The sequence below is a fragment of the Spermophilus citellus genome, assembly GCF_964194105.1.
Source record: "Spermophilus citellus genome assembly, chromosome: 2".
Lineage (NCBI taxonomy): Eukaryota > Metazoa > Chordata > Mammalia > Rodentia > Sciuridae > Spermophilus > Spermophilus citellus.
The window spans coordinates 10,565,823-10,582,762 of NC_138183.1; the positions used below are offsets into that span (position 1 = coordinate 10,565,823).

The window sequence follows — 16,940 nt, forward strand, 5'->3', positions numbered from 1 at the left end:
TTGCCCCAGAGGAGATACCTGAGATTCACAGAGGCAAATTTGTCTAGAGTTACAGTTAAATGATCACGTTGAGACTAGATTGAAGTTTTTGTGACTATAGCACCCAAGGATGTTTACTACTGTCTATTCTGTGAATACAGTAGGGTTTAGCATATAGGAAGCACTGAATAGATACCCTACCCCTTGAATGAATGAATTATATACCTATAAACTCTTAAAGGGTCAAGCAAAAGGATTTGTTATATCTGATAATATAAGATTATTCAGAGACAAATTATAAGGCTATTAGAAAGCCAAATGGAAGTAATTCCACTAAAATCTAGATCACAGTAACAGATAACCAAAGGTCTTCCTTTTTTATTGTAACAGTCTAATTTGCTTCAAGTACATCTGTCAGACATTTTTTTTCCAGTTTAACTTCAGTGAACAAAGAAGCAAAATCCACATGGTAATTGAGTCTTTACTAATGAGGAAAATCTAGGTGGAAAACCATATTCTATAAGCAAGTAACCGGAATGGGAATTTCTTGATTGGGACTTTTGGATCTTGGGAGGTTCTATGGAGATAACATTGTGCCATTGTGGCACATATGGATGCATGTACTTCACTCCATTGGTAACAGCAAATTTATTGTATAGTCTATGATAGCAAATTCCAGCTGGAAAAGGGGTTAATATTTAGATACTTAAAGGCATAAGGATTTTGATTTGCAAGGAGAATTGCCATAGAAACTTAAGACTCTAGTCTTCCCTTCTCTTCATAATGATCATCCATCTCTGATAGTCTTGATTTCTAAGTGCCAGCTTAGTCATGGTTTGAATACTGGAGTCCTGGTGTGCATCATTAAAGGAAATGCTAATTGCCAAGAATGTATCTTAGGCATGAGGATGAGAAGAAATATATATTTCAGTCTATTCCCTGTCCAGACTCCCTTTATTTTATCCCCTCCAGAAATTATCTTTTTTTTTTTTTTAAAGAAAGAGTGAGAGAGAGGGAGAGAGAGAGAGAGAATTTTAATGTTTTTTTTTTTAGTATTTGGCGGACACAACATCTTTGTTGGTATGTGGTGCTGAGGATCGAACCCGGGCCACACGCATGCCAGGCGAGCGCGCTACCGCTTGAGCCACATCCCCAGCCCCAGAAATTATCTTATTCTTGAGCTTCCATCAAAAGGAGACTCAGGTTGTATATGATAGAGGTTTACCACAGATCTGACTAATGGTCTTTTTGAAACCAGTCTTTGTGTTTGAACATTTTTCATTTCCTTAATGGTTTAATGATTTCATTGAAAATCCATTAAGATCCTATAGTTTAGCATACCTCCTTGCTTGAACCAGTTGGAACTGAGTATGTACATTTTCCCATTATTTTATGAATTACATGAGTTAAACAGAAGTCAAGACAGTTCCTCCAAATCACTAGACCTATTCTCAAGGTTTCTGAACACAGTTCCCTACCTTTTTATTATTATTTATTTCTCTGGAATGATGGGGATTCTGGCCCTTTATTACCTCATTTTGTAACAGTCAGCTCCGTGAAGGCAGGAGCTCTATTTTTTATTTTTAGCATTCAACCTGGGTCCAACACTGTGCATGTTACTTACAGAGAGCTTAATAATGACTTGTTGAATGACTGGATATAGAGGGCTCTGCTTGATTAGCATTTAATAAGGAGACAAAACCATCTGCTGAAGATCTTCAGGAACCTTTTCTGTGCTTTATCAATGATGGCATTCATGGAAATCCATGATACCAGACCTATTTATTTATGTACATATGTGTATCTGTGTGTCTTTCAATCTATCTGCTAAAGCGTATAAAACATCTTGTGGCTAGATATTGGAGAAACTCAATTTCATGAATACCCTCTGGCAAATTCTAACCTTTAAGTGCTAAATTCTCATTTTTAAGTGCTATTTGTTCTTTTGGTTCTGATATGAATGTATTTTTGGACTACCACTGGTAATAGAGGCTTAGAGAACTGGCTTAGTGAAAATGACCTTATTAGATAGTGGCAAAGCTAAGATATAAATTCATGTCTAGGTTGGCCAGTTTTTAAAAGAAACACCTCCGTTTTAGATTTTCTATTATACCACATTATCTCCCTTACAGTTCTGCATTGCATGTTCTGAAAAGTTATGTGGCATGTTCAACATTTTTCAGTTATTCAACATCATTAGTAAACACTTACTAGCCAGGCATGGTGGCACATGCCTGTAATCCCAGGGGTTTAGGAGGCTGAGGCAGGAGGATCACAAGTTCAAGGACAGCTTCAGCAATTTAGTAAGAACCTAAGCAATTTAGCAAGATCCTATCTCAAAATAAAAAAATTTAAGGGGCTGGGGATGTGGCTCAAGCGGTAGCGCGCTTGCCTCGCATGCGTGCAGCCCGGGTTCGATCCTCAGCACCACATACCAACAAAGATATTGTGTCCCCCGAGAACTAAAAAAAAAAATAAATATTAAAATATTCTCTCTCTCTCTCTCTCTCTCTCTCTCTCTCTCTCTCTCTCTCTCTCTCTCTCTCTCCTCTCTCACTCTCTCTTAAAAAAAAAAATTTAAAAAAGGACTAGGGTTTTGGCTTAGTGCGTAAGCACCCCTGGTTACTGCCCACCCCCTCACCCTCTGTTGCCACCAATGGAACACCTACTATTTCTTTATTTCTACTGGATTATTTTCAAAATTTAAAATGTGTCCACTGATGTTGTAGGAAAATATTTTGCCCAGGAATTCTTTCTGTAGTTTTGATTTTAAGAAAGATAAATTTTCTGCTGGGTGTGGTGGCACATGCATGTAATTCCAGCTACTTGGGAAACCAGGGCAGGAAGATCCCCAGGTTTGTGGACAGCCTGGTAATTGATCCTGTCTCAAAATAAAAAGTGCTGGAAGCCAGGCATGGTGGTGCACACCTGTAATCCCAGCAAGTTCAAAGCCAGCCTTAGCAACTCGGCAAGACCCTGTCTCTAAATGAAATATAAAAATGGGCTGGGAATGTGGCTCAGTGGTTAAGTGCCTCTGGGTTCAATCACTGGTACTGCTCCCACCTCCAAATAAAAGAGCTGGGGACGTGATTTAGTAGCTGGGTGCTTGCCTAGCATACTTGAGGCCCTGGGTACCATCCCCAGTACTGCAAACAAACCAACCCAGATATGAATTTTCTTTCCCATGCCAGTAGGAGGCTATTTTAATTTCTCACTCATGGATGGTACTTTAGGACTTCATGTTTCATTTAATCACTAAGATGAATTAGTAGTACTCTTAATACAAAAGAGTCTAAGGGAAATTCTAAATTTAAGAAAAAGATTCGTTGGTTTTTATACTTAATAGTACTAAATTTGACACAGCATTAAAATATACCTTACATTATTATAATCTGATGTCCTACCTCAAATAATATTTTTTCCTATATTAGTTCAGGTAAGTCAGTATCTGTGTTTCTAAGATTTTAAATTCTTTGTGTAGTATTGACATTTTTTACATTTATGTTTGTTTTAAACAGAGGATAGCATGTGCTCTGGGGAAGGTCTTAAACAGTGAAGTAGACCTTATGCCCTTAAAATTTTTCATAGAATTGGCATTTTCACATGCCAAAAACAGCCTTAGGTGTTTCATATTCATGATCCTTGATCCTTAAAACAGCCCGACCAGAAGGCATTAATATTTCTATTATGTGGGGCTGGGGATGTGGCTCAAGCGGTAGCGCGCTCGCCTGGCATGCGTGTGGCCCGGGTTCGATCCTCAGCACCACATACCAACAAAGATGTTGTGTCCGCCGAGAACTAAAAATAAATATTAAAAAAAAAAATTCTCTCTCTCTCTCTCTCCTCTCTCTTTAAAAAAAAAAAAAAAATATTTCTATTATGTGGATGAAAAAAGTCTGTGACAAAGAGGGAAGTGACTTACCTAAGATCCCATGGTAAAATAAGCGATGGAGCTGATTCCAACACATGCCCATTTGACCCCAAGATTAATGTTTCTTGCACCAAGTACAAATAGAATAGACAGGTTGAGAATGGTATCAGAGACTAAGAATCTCATCTAATGAGGGTAGATTTGGGGATTAAGACATGTAGTGATGATAGAAGTCCATTAGTTTTTTTTTTTTTTTAAACCACTAAAGCCTTGAGAGGAGGTTCTACTCATTGCTTCTGGTGTTTACATAAATCAAGTTCACAATAATCAAAGGTGTCTGGGTGTTTTGCCTGTTCATCTCTACTGTAATGTAGATGGTTTAAATTTTCCTTGTTTAAAAAAAAAAAGCTCTAATTCAGTGTTTAATCTTAAAGAATTTCCATTTAAAGTTTTCCAGTATGCTTCAGTCATCTAAACAAGAGAAAATGGACTTCTTATCAATACGATTCTAAAATATCTTTTTTCCATTTTCCCAAATAGGAGTTGAGTTCCCAGTATTTGAATACTGTTTTTTACTTATTTAATAGTGCACATGTACCTCTTGACAGATCAAAGTTTATTTTTCTTTTTGGCTATATAACATGGTCCTTCTGTTTATCACCTATGCCCAGAAAAGCCCATAAATATAGCTCTCTGAACACATAGAGACTTTGCTGGTTATTTGAGCCAAATATGACATGAGTTTTTGTGGTAAAGCCAGGGTGATGGGGTGGATAGCATGGTTACACAGTGGTGGGAAAAGATGTCTGACCTCCATATATTTCCATTTTATTCCATTGAATTGATGTGATGTGGCCAATTTATATATTTTGGCATAGTTGCTTATGAAGGCTTGCCTCATGTTTTGAATAGTATGTTTTGAATGGTGTCTACAAGGAGTCACATTGACTGAAATGAAAAGGTAAAATGTAATAAATAATAGATACCCTTTTTCAAATCCCTATTACATGCTTGGCACCTTTCTAAATGCTTTGTATACCTACTGTAGCATGGCCTTTTCCCTGTTTTGCAGATAAATATACCGAGTCTCAGAGAGATAAATTAGTTTTGCTTTATGTCATATAGCTGATACAGTGGATGCTAGTAATAAACTCACTCAGGTTTGACTGACTTCAAGACCCTTGCTTGCTCTGTATTATTCTGTATTGTCTGTTACAGTGATACTGTAAGGATAACTATAGAATTAGTTGCCATATGTTGATGAAGAACTTTTTGACACTAAATTAGAACCATTGCGGAATGTTTTCCTTATCCTGGCCACAACTACTTGTCTGCCACTGCTGTCTTAATATTCTTCATAACTTCTTCATTTCAGACCAAGAAATGAAAGTACATCTGATATGGCTTTCTTTTCCTTGCCATTGATTTCACATACATTTCTAAGCATCTGTCAAGTATCTCATTAACTAGCTATTTTATTATGCTTGTCATTGTATTTTTTTCTTAGATTTTTTTTTTCATGTTCATCTGGATATGTAGTTTAAGGCAGGTGTGCATGAACATGGTTTGTATCACTGTCCAGTAGGACTTTCTACACTGATATAGAAGTATATCTGGGCTGTTCAATATGGTAGGCACTAGTCACATAAGCCTATTGAGAGCTTGAAATGTGGCTAGTATAAAATGAAGAACACAAATTTCTATTTAATTTGGTTAGTTTAAACCTAAACAGCCACATGTGACTACTGGCCACTGAATTGGACAGCACAGTTTGAGACAGTAAGTGATGTTGTGTTTGATGAGTGGTGATAGAATGAGGAAACTCAGTTGTTGGTAGTTTAAAGGTTGCTGATTTGTATGCTAGCAACATTAAATATGGTATATGTTCAACTTAAAGTGTTATTTTTTTTAAAAAAAATATATATTTATTTATTTTTTAGTTTTAGGTGGACACAATATCTTTATTTTACATTTATGTGGTGCTGAGGATCGAATCCAGTGCCCTGAGCATGCTAGGCCAGAGCTCTACCACTGAGCCACAACCCCAGCCCGAAAGTGTTATTATCATAGGATGAGATAGAGTAGAACAGTTCACATTTCCAAAGTACTTTTTGGTGTTTTTCATGATCTCATATGATCAATCTTTCAGATATGATATCTTGGTTTTGCTAGTGCATCACAGAGGAACAAAATTAATTACAGCTTCCTTGTCCAGGGTCTCCTTTTCTTTGAAATGGGACACCAGTTTGGCCTTTTGGTGGTCAGGTTGTAGCATGAGGGCCTGGACAGAGCCCAGCCCATGTATTCTTTCCCTCTCGTCATTGATTGAGATTGGAGAATTCTGTCTTCTACCTCACTTAGAATATACATTTATTTTATTTTTTAGGTCTCAAGAAAGTGAAGTAGAGGTAATTTTTAAATTAGCCAAGGAGCTACAGTAATTTGATAACTAACAAAAGAAAATATAGTTTTCCTTTCTAACATTCAAAATAAAGTGCTTGGGGACTTGATTTTTAATTTTTATTTTGGCAAATACAACCCAGAACTCAGGAGTTTTATACATAAGACTGTTTTTAAAATTGTTATATATTTTTTAAAGAAGCGTTCGATGAAATTAAATAATAAATTTTATTTGCTATCTTGGAGGAAAAATTAGTGCCCCTAAAGAGTTTTGATATATTTGATTATATTTTGATTATCTGGTCTTGTGAAATAATTTTTAAAAGCTACTTTGTGTTACTTATACTAAATATATTTTCCCCTGACATTTATATAATGTTCCTGTCTTTTTTACCAGAGCATACAACCAATCAACTCTGGATGCTTTTGATATTTCTGACTGTGCTGGGCATTGAATGAAATTCCCTGGAGTGAGAAAAGAGAGCACATGGAACTCGTGACTTTATGTACTCCACAATAGAGCTTTTATGACACTGGAGGTGGTTTAAAAAGCTAGAAGTAGCTCTTAAACATGGCATCTCTGTGTTGCCCTTTTTTTTTTTTTTTGTATTCTCAGAGCTGCCAGGAGTGCATGGAGCCTGTAATTTCCTGTTCCCTGAATCCCCCATCTTTCTGCAGCTCCAAGCTTTGTGTCCCACAGCCTGTGACTCTGTGCTAACAAATCGCTATTGTCCAGTGGGGCGAATGGTGGCTGGAACTAAAGAATTGCTGTCTGGTTTCTATTCAAATCCAGGTAGTGAGATATATGAATGGACTTTTCGAATCGTCCTGTGAATAATGTCTGCTCGGCATGAAGGCTCAGAGCCACGCTAGGAAAGATTAACTCCTAGGCTGACCATTAACATCCTTTGTGGTAGACGGTAGAAACATTCCAGAATATCATTTTATGTACACTAATGTTCTATTTCATACTCTCAGAAGTAGGGTTAGCCATTTAATTATTTGGCTACTTTTCTGTTAAGTTTTAGTGTATCTGTTGAGAATATGGAAGTTTGGGGGAATCCTAAGTTGTTTTCACTTAGAACACTTATTTTCTCTCAGAAGTTTTTAACCTTCCATTTATTGTAACATTAAGTTATCTTTATGGCATACAAGCAAAAAGTAAGAGAGAGAGAGCTGCTTTCTCCAAGAAACCAGTTCTTCAAAATACTTTCCAACCAATGAAAGGATAAATCCTCCTTTTTTCTTTTTTTTTTTTAAGTGCACTCTACTACTTTGAATTTTTTCTCCCCAAATTCAAATTTTTACATAGAAACTAGAGGAAACTTCAAATGGAGTATTTTCACCATACAAATCTCTTTCAAATTAAGGAGCAAACCTAAAAATTATAACAGAATCAGGATTTTTTTTTTTTAAAGCAAGTTTGGATCTTGACTATAATCCAGAGTTCTCATTTTTCCATGGAAAATTATTTTATCTTTCTTCTGTATACCTGAAAAAAAAAATCTCCACAGACTTGAATAGCTGTGTTTTTACACTCCTTCCATATCATAGGTACTATGAAATGGAGAGCCTTTTATGTTTCTTTTTGTCTTAAACTCAGACAGCTTTGTAAGGAGTAGTGTGTAGATTACAAGAGTTAGACAAAAGCAGGCGCGACTGAGAAGAGTTGGTTGTGGGGGGAGGCTTGGGGGCACTTCCTGTCACTCAACAAATTCCAGATCACTAAAAAATTTCCACACCCTCTACATTCCCTCTAGCCCACCCCAGTTCTCAGCATTTTCTGATTCCATACATTGTGGTATTTATCATAACTTCTTTCTCTCACTGGGCTCTGGCAAGACTGCTTCAGAGGAGATACATTCCTTTAGATTGTACAAAAGCATAGCTGGGAAAATGGCTGGCAGTTTCAGAATCTAGTCACGATCGCACGCATGAGCACCTCACGCATCCATGCCCCTTCCCCCCTCCCGCCCCTGCAGCTGGCTGACCTGTCTCACCCACTGCTGGCCTATCGAACAGCCAGGACTGTCTGGTTTTGGCTCATGCCTTTGTCCATGTCTGGCTTAGTTCCTCTCTGTCTATCCTTGCCTCTACCCCCACCGCCCCAGGCGGCACAAGTGTTTGGCCACACAAAACTACAGATAGAAAAGGTGGTAATAACTTCGAACTTTGCTAGATTCTCTAGCAGTTTATTCTTTTGTGAATTTCTTCCTTCTTTAATTAACTCTGCTTTAAGAAAACAACTACAAAATTAATTATCTAAAGGCAAAGAATGCAAAGCAACCTTTGTGTTCCTTATAATAACTGACTTCATAACTCTTCTCCAGCTGCGTTATGGGGTGTGTATAAAAGCTTCTGTTCTGAGAACAAAGGAGCACGTGCAGAAATGAGACTAAAAAATTCACTGACAGTATTTCACTACACAAATTACTTAAATGATTTTAGTCAAGCCTCTCAACAGATTCAATTTTAAAATGGTTTTTAGTTCAAAAAACAAACAAAAAACAAATTGAAAGTGCTTACCCAGTAAAAGAACCGAAGTAGTCCTGAACTGTTACGTAAGACTTTTTACAGTTGGATCTTTGTCAAAGGGGATGGGGGTGATGGGAGAAAGCAGCAACAACAATCAAAAAAGTTCAAGCTGCTGTGGCTAAAGGACAACTTCTGTGCTTCCAGATAGGATTCTTGCTGTAGAAATGGAACTTCCAACCAGCACAGCATCATGTCCCGGTAGAGAAATGAGTTTGTCAGTTAAAAAATAAAAATAAAAAAAATAGATACTGGAACCCAGGCTAGACAAGGTATTGAACCGCGCCAGATTTCCTTGCAGCCCTGTCTGCTCAGCTCGCATTGAACTATATATGACCCAGATGATGGACAGAAGCACATTCAGTCATGTGCACACTGGAAGAAAGCGGATTTGCTGGTCCCTGGCAGTGCAGGGGTTTGTCTTCTGATTGGGCTGTGCCCTGATCAGTGAAATGTGAAGCTCTCACCATTCAGAGGCCGTAATTCAGGACTGGCAGTTTGAGTGTCTGGCTGCTTCTAGTCACTGGGAGAGACTTTGAAGGTGTTGCTTTTGTTTGGTGGCATTACCCACCCAGAGGTTGCTTACACGTATGTGCTTGTGTCAGGAGAAATGCTCATGTTTCTAAAATGCAAGAAAGCAGCTGATTTTTTGCCTGAATCCTAGGTTACCTTATTGTCGGTGAATTGGGCTCTAACTTAAACCAATTATTTGATTTGAGAATTTATTGTGATCCTAACAAGGTTTTATATGCTGACCACCCCTTGGTCCTGATTTTATGGGTTTGATAAGGTAAAAAGAACAGTAGCATTTAACTTTGAAGCTTTTCTAGATGGTATAAATTGCTCTTAATGAAAGTTGGATGGATGAACAGGAGAGAAGTTAAGTTTTGGATTCTGGAATCTTCGAACACATGGAGAAGAAGCTTTATCTCTTATTATCCCCTTTATGAGACTGTCAGTTTTATCCCAGTCCTTAGACACATTAGGGGATTGCCAGGGGGGAGCTATGAGAGCACAGACTCCAGTGAGCTGTGACATAGCTTTTAATCTCTTATGGTCTGCCCTCTTCAGTCTGTAGGAACTAGGGTCCTTGGAGTTTATTTCCCCATCTTTCAGTGCCACTGGAAAACCAGGTCATTATACTGGACTGTCAGTTGTGGCATTGTTAGTACATGGCAGTTGCTTTGTTTAATGCAAGTTGACCCTTTAAAAAAAAAAAAAAACTGAAGCAATAAAGTTGTATTAGGAGACCTTGACTCTGATATATGAAATTTACTCTCTATGCACCCATCTTTTTTTCCCATAGACTGACTTTCTCTTAAGGTTATATAGTCCTAAATCAGTACTTAGGCATACATATACTTGGGTTTATTTTCTACCTCTGTCACACTTGTTGAAATAATTCCATGGTCACTGTCTAAGCATTTATTTTGCTGTAAATTCTGGGTTTAAATGTTTGTGTACTTGTAAATTTTTAGGTGTTTACTATGTTGTACAACATCTTTTGTATGAGGATTTTGCTAAAATTATTATCAGTTCTGTGAGAAAAGCTGGGTTGATATGCTGCCAGATGTAAGGACGCACAAAGTCAGAGAAGAGGAAGATGAGCACTCTTCCTTTCTTCTTTACAAAAAAAAAATTTCAGTGGGCTTGGGTTGTTGCTCAGAGATAGAACGCTCGCTTAGCATGTGTGAGGCACTGTGTTCAATCCTCAGCACCACATAAAAAAAAAATGAAGATATTGTGACCACCTATAACTAAAAAATTATTATTATTATTATTTTTTTGCAGTGCTGATGATCAAACCCAGGGCCCTGCAAACCCTAGGCAATTGCTCTACCAAGCCTTCTCTCTTTAAACCATAGATCTTTTCTTAAAAAAAAAAAATCTTTTAAAATGGTAAAAATATACACAACAATTACTATTTTAACCATTTTTAAGTGTATAGTTCTGTGGCATTAAGTACATTCACATTGTTCTGCAACCAAAATCACCAACAATCAATCTTCTCATCTTGCAAAACTAAAACTCTGTACCTATCAACCACTAATTTGCCATTTCTCCCTCCCCTCTACCCCTAGTAATCATTGCTTTCTGTCTCTATGAACTTGACTGTTCTAGGTATGTCATATAAATAGAATCATGCAATATTTGTCTCTGTGACTAGCTTATTTTAGTTAGCACAATGCCTGCATGTTTCATCCATGTTGCAGATAATGAGAATTTCCTTACTTTTAAAGGTTGAATAATACTACCTTATTTGCATATGCCACATTTTCCTCATTTGTGTTTTTTTTTTTAATTTTAAATACTTTTTTAGTTGTATATGGATACAATATCTTTATTTATTTTTATGTGGTGCTGAAGATTGAACCCAGTGCCTCACACATGCCAGGCAGTGCTCTACCACTGAGCCACAACCCCAGCCCTGGTTTTTAAAATTTGTTCTTTTTAGTTATACATGACGGTAGAGTCTATTTTTTAATTAATTAATATTTTTAATTAGAAATATATGACAGCAGAATGCATTTTGATTCATTGTACAAATCGAGTATATTTTTTATTCAATCATTTGTTAATGGACACTTGAATTTCTTCCACCTTTTGTCTATTAAAACAGTCATTTTTAAAATCTTATGAGGGCCTCTGCTCTGACCCATCTTAGGAGCTCTTTCCATTATATAAGTTAGAAGCGTTTTGATGCGCTTTTTAACTCTAGAGACTAGTCCTTAATAACAGGTTTGCTAATGAAGGGAAGATTCTTTTCATCCTTCCTGCTGTGATGAGACATAGTACATTCTGCATTCCTACTAATTGTGTTATATTTATTATTTATGGGTTTATATTTCCTATTATAATTACTGTGAGCTGTTACAGGGTAAGGACCATGACCAGTTCTTTTCGGGTGCCCAATACTGGGGATTAAACCCAGGGCCTCACATATGCTAGGCAAGTGCTCTTGCCCCTGAGCTACATCTCCGCCCTGACCATTTCCTCTTTAATTGTACCTTGTGCCTCTTGTATAGGCACAGGGACTACAAAGTAGATATCAATAAACATTAGTTGGAAAAAATGTGAATACATGAATAGTAATTTTTATTGAGCTTTTGTAATATGCCAGGCACTGTGCAAATGTATAAACAATATATATGTTTAGCTTATTTAATCTTTAAAATAGCCCATACCAGACAAATATTGTTATCTTCACTTAATAGATTATAGATATTGCCAGAGTCCTCACAGCAAAGAGGTATAATTGGGATCTGAATTCTCTTTTTTTAAATTTGTTCTCATTAGTTATATATGATAGTACAATGTATTTTGACACATCATACATAAATGGAACATCTCATTTGTCTTGTTGTACATGATGTAGAGTTACACAGATCATGTAATCATATATACACATAGGTTAATAATGTCCAATTCATTCTACTATTATTTCTATCCCTATGCCCCTTCCTCTCCCTTCACTCCCCTCTGTCTAGTCCAAAATACATCTATTCCTCACCCCTTTATTGTGAATTAGCATCCACATATCAGAGAAGACATTCAGTCTTTGGTTCTTTGGGATTGGCTTATTTCACTTAGCATGTTTTCCAGTTACATCCGTATACTGGCAAATGTCCTAATATCATTTGTTTTTAAGGCTGAATATACCACAGTTTCTTTATCCATTCATCCGTTGGCGGACACCTAGGTTGGTTCCATAGTTTAGCTATTGTGAATTGAGCTGCTGTCAACATTGATATGGTTGTGTAAGTGTAGTATGCTGATTTTAAGTCCTTTGAGTATAAACCTAGAAGTGTTATGACTGGGTCAAATGGTGGTTCCATTCCAAGTTTTCTGAGGAATCTCCATTCTGCTTTCCATAGTGGTTGCACCAATTTGTGGTCCCATCAGCAAGTATGTGAACTCTCTTTCTTTTGACCCATGGGCCGACTTCATAGTGAGGATGATCATCAGTGGGTCTGAAAACATGAGATTTAAGCCTAACACTGGTTCCAAACCAAATATTCTTTCTTTGGGTGTTAGGAGCAATAGCCTTCTAATAGATAGGTTTCATGATGCTCAGAGGAAAGCTTCACCCATTAGCAACCTAGTAACTTAGACCTCTTATAGAGGTTTAACAACTGCTAAACTCAGTTCACATTCTTATGTGAGTAATTCTCTTTCATATATTATTTTGAAAATATAAATTCTGACATCAATAATGTGGCCCTGGAATGCATGCATCAATGGTCTTCATTCATTTGTTTGAGTATAATATAAAATATAAACATATAATGAATATAAACACATATGTCTATATGTTTATGTAAGAAAATGGCACTGTTCTTGTTGTCAAGAATAAAATAGAAAAGATTCTTAGGGAACTTTCATTTTAGTGGGAAAACAGAAACAAAAGTTCCAAAGTACTATGAAATAAAAGAAACCACACTCTAAAGGAAGTAAAAATAGGGTAATGGAAATGATGGAGAATGATTAGGGAGTTGGTATGAGGTGGGAGGAGCCTCCTTTACTAAGGAAATGTTAGGTAGGATTGCCTCTCCAAGGAACTGACTTATGCAAACTGATAGCCAAATGATCACAAGAAGAACCTATCATACGAAGAGCTGGAAGAAGTATGATTTGGGTGGTGAGGACAAAAGGGATGCGACTGCTCTGCAGTAGTTTTGAAGTTGGTATGTCTGAGGAGCAGAAAAGGTGGTGTGGCTAAAAGTGGAACAAATGCAGGTAGGAGAGACTTGGGAAAAGCGGGGCAAGCTCCTATCATGTAGGAGCTTGTCAGCAACTGTAAGAAAATTAGATTTTTTTTCACAGATGTATTTTTCCTCATATGATAGAACATTATATGGTTTTAAAATTGTTCTGTTGGCTAAAGAAGACCACCTCTCCTAGTTCTTGTCTGTGTTTGGTCCTCATAGAACCACTGGCACCACCTTTATTAACAGGTTTTTCCCAGACTGGGAAGCCAGCTCTGAGTGTCCTGGCAGAATGATACTTCTTTCAGAACAGTATTGGATCTAATACTGGTTTGATTGCTGTTTTCCACATAGAGAGGGCTTATCCAACAAGAGCTTCTTTGAGTGTTTTCACATCACTGTTAATCTGAATAGAGTTTTGCAGCCTGGTTCTCTGTATTCATTTAGGATAAAGTTGATAAAGTTTAGTGTTTAATCAGACCTGATTTTTGTCAATAATTTGGAAGAATTTGTCTTGGGCAAATAATATTGATTGACTTCTGTTTATATGAAGTAGTTAAAGGCACACTACTGGGAAGCTGAAATTGAGAAATAGAAACTTTTCTGGTATTTATAGAGAAGATTGCATTCAGCTAACATTAATTGCTAACATTTGGCCTACATTATTTTATTTTTATTTCTCAAAAACTGAAAAATACAAAAAAATAGTCCTATTTTATCATAAGTCAGTGGCAGCTGGTATTTTCACGTAGTGAAATATGTAATCTGATATTTTCTCCTTTTTTTTTTCTTTAAAGTGTTATTTGCAGGTCACTAAATTGATTTCACAACCCACTAAAGGGATAACCTGAACTTTGAAAAACATTCTAGGTGAGAAAACTGAGACTCTTGAGAGGTTCAACATCTTGTCCAGTATCATACATCGAAGATTGGCAGAGCTGAGACTTGAACCAGAGCTTGATTCAAAAGCTCTTGTTTGTTCTACCACATTGAATAGCTTCCCTAGTGACAATAACCTTTAAAGAAATGAAAGGGAAAAAGCACAGATGACCTTTAATAATGATTACATAAAATGTAAATTTCCAAAGCAGAGCCTACAGGAAGGGGCAGAAATTTTCTTCCTCTGATATTGCTTCAGCATTTTTTCTTTATTTTTTATTTGTTTTCTTTTTAAATACACATGACAGCAGAGTATATTTTTACAATGCTTCATTTTTTAAAAATTAAAAAAAAAATTTTAATTGTAGATAGACACATTACCTGTATTTTATTTGTTTATTTTTATGTGGTGTAGGGGATCAAATCCAGTATCCCATGCGTGTGTGCTAGACAAGCGCTCTACACTGAGCCACAACCCCGGCCCTACAGTGCTTCATTTTTCAAAGAGCTGTTGGCCAATTGAAATTGTGTGTCCATAGCTTGTGCAGAATATAATTGACAGTGCTCGTTAGTTATGCTGGGAACACACAGATGCCCAAAGCACTTATATCTCATTACACAGTCTAGCTCTAAGCTAATCTTGCCTTTTTAAAATAATAGCTGGAGGTAAGACCTGGCTTCTAAGTGAGAGAATGGCCTCTTTAATGTGAGCTGTTGAAGTATGGCATGAAGTCAGTGCTCAGATATGGGAAAGGATGTATTTAGGGGCTGGGTCCAGCCACATTTCTGAACTGGTCATGGTAATGATTGAGGTAGTTTTATGGAAAGGAGAATGGATGTCCTCTTTTCTCCTTGAAGTGGATATATCAAAGGGAAGGGAAGCACATTAATGCCTAATCTTGCCTACTGTGGTCCATGCACACTATTATGACATTTAATAAGGGTTTTAATTTAATTTTCACAACACCTCTGTGAGGAGAAAGGTATTTTCCTTATGTTGCAGAGAAAAATATGTTAAGGCTAGAGAGAAGAAATGATTTATGAATGGAGTGAGATAATACTGAGGTTGAGACAGAAACTTCTCCATTCCTTAATTTTTAAAAGCATACCTTCTCTTTCAAGGTGGATATAGAGTCCTGTACTGCTGAGACGTTGTAGGAGGGAACATTCCTAGGCATTGGGAATAAAGGTTAATGTCATGAGAAGCCTAGGAAACTCTGCAGTGTGGGAGCTGTTTTCTTACTCCTGTGCAATGTGGGGCTTAACTGAGATACCACCACCACTCTTTTAAATTAATTTTAATTGGTGCATTATATACCTAGCAGTGAGATTCATTGTGACATATTTGACATGCATATAACATAATTTGGTCAATTTCCACATTTTTCCCCCTCCCCCTCCCCCTCCCCCTCCCCCTCCCCCTCCCCCTCCCTCTCCCCTCCCCCTCCCTCTCCCCCTCCCCTCCCCCTCCCCCTCCCCCTCCCTCTCCCCCTCCCTCTCCCCTCCCCTCCCCTCCCTCTCCCCTTGGCCACCACCTCTGCTTTGCTGGTCTCTTTTCTACTTTTCATGGGGAAACCCCACCACCACCCTCCCCCCCCCCTTCCTTTTTCTCTCACATAAGAGAAAACATACCACTCTTCACATTCTGAGTTTAACTTATTTTGCTCAAATTCCATCCATTTTCCTGCAAATGACATAATTTTGTTCTTTATGGCTGAATAAAACTCTGTGTGTGTGTGTGTGTGTGTGTATCACATTTCCTTTTCATCTGTTGATGGGCACCTAGACTAATTCCATAACTTGGCTATTGTGAATCACACTGCTATAAACTTGGGCATTTATGTATCATCATAGTATGCTGATTTTAATTATTTTGAATAAACCCTGAGGGATATTTTTGCTGCACCATATTGTGGTTTTATTAGTAGTTTTTGAGGAAGCTCCATACTCATTCCATAGTGATTATATTAATTTACAATCTCACCAATAGTGTGTAAGTATTTCTTTTCCCCCCACATCCTTCCCAACATTTGTTATTACTACTATTTGTATTCTTGATGATTTTTTCCTTCTAAATCTTCCTCCATTTTTAATCAATCCAGATTCAGGGATTAGGGGCTTTGCAGTGGCTTTTCAATGAAGAACTCTTTTCTAGCTTAGTCATCTCTATCTCCCTTTAGCCAGTTCATTTTTGCTGCCCCCCGCCCCCCACCCTGCCATTACTTGGATATAGTTTTCTTCTCCTTCCTTAAATTTCCTGGATCTTAAACCTTCCAGACCTTACAGTTTCCTGAGGGAGGCAGAAATGTCCAGGTGCTAGCTACTAAGGAGCAAATCACATAGGTAGAATTGGGTTGAAGGACTGGACCATAAACCTTTTCACTCTTATGGCTGCTGGGAAAATGCTTACTTTTACTTTCTGAGAAGAGTAGACTAGCCCAATGTTAATAATTTGATTGTATAATTAAAGCCAAGGAATTAGGGTAATTTCTTTGGATAGCTGAGGAAGCCCATTTTAATACTAAACCATGTATATAGAACTTTCTATTTTTACTGCATTTCCTCCCATCTTC

At 37.3% G+C, this 16,940-nt stretch overlaps 1 protein-coding gene and 1 long non-coding RNA gene across 6 annotated transcripts in view; one reads left to right on the forward strand and one right to left on the reverse strand.

The window, feature by feature from the left end:
• LOC308630408 overlaps window positions 1-9,082 on the reverse strand; it is a 74,731-nt gene extending 65,649 nt beyond the window's left edge. Inside the window, exon 1 of the long non-coding RNA XR_014017940.1 lies at window positions 8,777-9,082. This is a non-coding gene — a long non-coding RNA (uncharacterized lncRNA). The remainder of the gene's footprint in view (window positions 1-8,776) is intronic.
• NR6A1 (nuclear receptor subfamily 6 group A member 1) overlaps window positions 1-16,940 on the forward strand; it is a 208,816-nt gene that overhangs the window by 84,945 nt on the left and 106,931 nt on the right. The window lies entirely within an intron of this gene.